Raw genomic sequence first — 4,127 nt, 5'->3', positions numbered from 1 at the left:
ATATATATATATATATATATAGATATATAGATATAAATATATATATATGCATATGTATATATATATATATACACACACACACACACATATACATATATATATGTATGTGTATATTCACACACACACACATACATGCATACATGTGTGCAAACATATAAATATATGTTTGTACATACTGATATTCATATGCACAATACTACAGGAAATACTTAGATTCTAACAAAAATGCACTTAAACATACATGCACATGTACATACGTATGTGTGTGTGTGGGGGGGGCGGTATACATGTGTAAACATGTTATTTAATAACTTCATAATGGTATATATACATGTGTGTGTGTGTGTGTGTGAGTGTGCATGTGTGCATGTGTATGTTTTTGATACCAAGCTCTGTATGACTGTCCTTCAATCTCATACAGAATCAGTCATTTTAAATAGTTTATATTAAAATTAAAATTTCCCAGCTTACTTTCATGCGAGAAGCTTTTGTGAAGTTATATTCTAAACCAATCTTAATATACCAATATATATATATCTGTCTTTTGTTAACATCAGTTACAAACCCAATCTTAATGTACTAATATACATCATCTTTTGTGAAGTTATGTTCCAAATACTATCTTAATATACCAATATAGATGTGTCTTTTGTTTGGTTATGGTCCAAATTCTAGCTTAATAATAGCAAAGTTAGATATGTTACTCAATTCCACTAAATTCTTGATTATCTATGAAATCAATGGCGGCACAAAAGATGGTGTATTTTGTTGGAAATGCGGTTAGGAATGGGTCAATAAGTTCTTACTCTGTCCATATAATACCTCAGCTTTCATTTCTTCCATTCTGTATTTGATGGGTTATGTGTTATGTATACATCTGTATGTGGGTAAGTGACTCTGTGTGTGTGTATGTGCGTGCGTGTGCAACATTCTGGATATATATAACAACCATTTTCAGATTAAATCCATCACATATAACATAAGTCTGCCATGATTATCAGCCCTCAATTGAGTATGTTTTTGGTATACATGAGATATTCCACCATATGACTGATAAACATACAATGTATATATATATATAAAACGCACACACATGTATATATACATATATGTATACAAAATATATACTTGTATACATATATAGATATGTGAACCACATACCCGAACACACACGCGCGCACACACACACACACACATATGTATATATACAAAACACACGCACACATATATATATATGTATATATACAAAATATATATGTTTGTGTGTATGTGTGAGTGTGTGTGTGTGTGTGTGTGTGTATGTGTGTGTGTGATGTAGGTTCCATATCAATGAAGAACGTGTATTTGTTAGCCTATTTGATATTCACATCTTCTTTGAAACACCATCTCAATCTCCATATTAACTTGAAAACACAATTCAAGATGTTTATCCATTTATCTATTGAGGTATATATGTATGTTTGTATGTAAGGACATATGTATATAACATGTTTCTATGAATGAATGTATGAAACACACATATGTATACATATATATAAAATTACCCATCTATGCATTTGTCTATCTATTCCACCTAATTGTCTATGCCTATCTGTTTACATTCCAATCATCTATATATCTATATATCTATATATCTCACTATCTGTCAATCTCTTTGTCTGTCTGCCTGAATGTCTGTCAGCTCATCTATTAATCTATTTATATGTTTATAGCTGTCGCTGTTTAACTCTTTTCTCTCTATGTTTGTATCCATGTATCTTGCAACAAATTATTCCTGTTTTCATTCCATCTATGGCACCCATACACATATACCGAATGGTACAAACATACCTACATACACGCATACATATGCATTTTGTAAGCGTGCATGTTTTGCATGTATGCACACGCAAACACATACACACATGTATATATATATATATATATGTAAAACCACATGCATAGATTCCTAACTCTGTGTGTGTGTTAAAATGGATATAAACAATCCTTTAATACATTCCACTCAGTTTTAGTACCCCATCACCATGCTCTCTCTCTCTCTCTCTATCTCCCCTCTCTCTCTGTGTTCATAGAAAGATTTCCTGATGTCAGTTGTCACATTAAATATTAAATTTTCAGCATACATTATTCATGGCTTGCTCTCTCTTTCATTTTTTTCGTACTTTATATGTGTGTATCTGCTTACATCGACATATCTGTGTGTGTGTGTGTGTGTGTGTGTGTGTGTGTGTGTGTGTGTGTGTATGTGTGTGTGTGCGTGCGGGTGCGGGTGTATATATATATATATATATATATATATATATATATGTACACTCACTCTCACACACACATGTGTGTATAATATGTATATATATATTATATATACATATATATACATATATATATGTGTGTGTGTGTATATATATTTATATATATATGTATATATGTATATATGTACATATATGCATGTGTATAAATATATATGTATATGTTTGGGTATGTTTAATAAACTACCATTCAAACAAACCTCAGTACTGTTAACTTCTTAGAGGTGGCCCTTAATCTTGCTAGCTTTTATTTATACAGCCCATAATGCAATGGAAATATAACTTTGAATTAATAAATAAACTGTCAAAATCTATACTAATAATATCAATAATATTTTAGTAAAAAACATCATTTAAACCTTTTGACATTTCTGCTAATAAACAAATCTTTCATGATATTTTCTAATTATATACATAAAATTAAGCAGAGTGTATATACATATATGCAGTTCTCCAGAGAAAATATCTTGCATTAAACTTGTAACTAGATTAGCTAGCTATAGATATAGAAAAAGATCTATTTATTGGCTCAATTCACTGTTAAATTTAGCAGTACCCAACCTTGTAACTAAAGGTTTCTGTATTTCATGTAAAAAGACAGTCCCTCTCCAATGTATCTATACTATAAAAGGCAAATCTACTCTCTGTGTGTATGTAATACAAATCCTTTCAACTCCTACTTCCTCTGATGAACCTTTACGAAAAATCAAACAACAAATACAAAAAGAAAGGAAGGAGAAAAAGAAAACTACCAAAACTGAAACAATCACATTTCAATACTGTAATGACAGATACATACAAAATTACTTTACCCCTCTAAAATTAACTATTTCTATTCCTCTTACACATCGTTTCAATTGCTACTTTCTTTTACGAACGATCCAAGAAAAAAGACAAAGAAACGAAGGGGAGTGAGAGTCAAATAAACAGACACACTGCCAATCATACGTAAATACACACATATATTTGTACCTATGGTTACCAATGACCTCATTCTAATTGGCGGGAATTATAAGTTTACTTTCCATTTCTAACACCGTCATTTACCAGCGAGACATGTTTCTCAAATACGATCAACAAACATTTATTCCCTACAAACTGTGAGTTTTTTTAAAAAATCTTTTCGTAAATCTTCAGATTAACACCCGCATCATTACCTACCTAACCCTAACAAACCCTTACCCTAACACTGTAGTGAAAATCGTACGGGTAAACTGAATTTTTTAAATATCTTTCTTAAAACGCATTTAATTACTACCATATATAGACACAGAATACACATTAATACACACATACATACAAATACCTGTCATTTTAAAAATTTAGTGTGTGTGTATGTTGCCTCTCTTAATATATAATGCTGAAGTTCTGTACTTACTAACATTTTTTTATTTAGTGTGTGTGTGTTGCTCATATATATATACACTTAAGACTTAGTTGGGTTGGGAGTTTGATTTGCAGAGGTCATTATTATTATTATTCAGATTAACACTCGCACCGTTTTCACTAGGGTGTTAGGGTTACGGTTTTGGGGTCAGGGTTACGGTTTTAGGGTTACGATGAGGGTTAGTCTTACGGTTACGGTTTTAGGGTTACGTGATCGTGCGGGTGTTAATCTGAAAAATCACCGAAATGTGAAAACTACCGACCCTCCCATCTATTATAACTTTTGTTGTTCTGTTTAATATGTACATAGATTATGCCTCCAAAGAAGAGAGCTTGCTGGGGAAAGAAAGAAACCGGTTTAAAAAGACAGCAACAGACTGCAGCAATTCACCACATTCCAGAAGTTACTTTGAACATAATGCAAAACGGTGCATC

The 4,127-nt window shown here is 31.7% G+C and overlaps 1 protein-coding gene across 1 annotated transcript in view; it reads left to right on the top strand.

Annotated features, from left to right (window-relative positions):
• Positions 1–4,127, top strand: part of LOC106879854 (zwei Ig domain protein zig-8) — a 683,376-nt gene that overhangs the window by 211,298 nt on the left and 467,951 nt on the right. The gene's annotated exons all lie outside the window — the stretch shown is intronic.

This window comes from Octopus bimaculoides, chromosome 12, assembly GCF_001194135.2.
Source record: "Octopus bimaculoides isolate UCB-OBI-ISO-001 chromosome 12, ASM119413v2, whole genome shotgun sequence".
In the NCBI taxonomy this organism is placed as follows: domain Eukaryota; kingdom Metazoa; phylum Mollusca; class Cephalopoda; order Octopoda; family Octopodidae; genus Octopus; species Octopus bimaculoides.
Note: the sequence above shows the minus strand (reverse complement) of the source record. Positions and strands in the feature narration are given on the sequence as shown.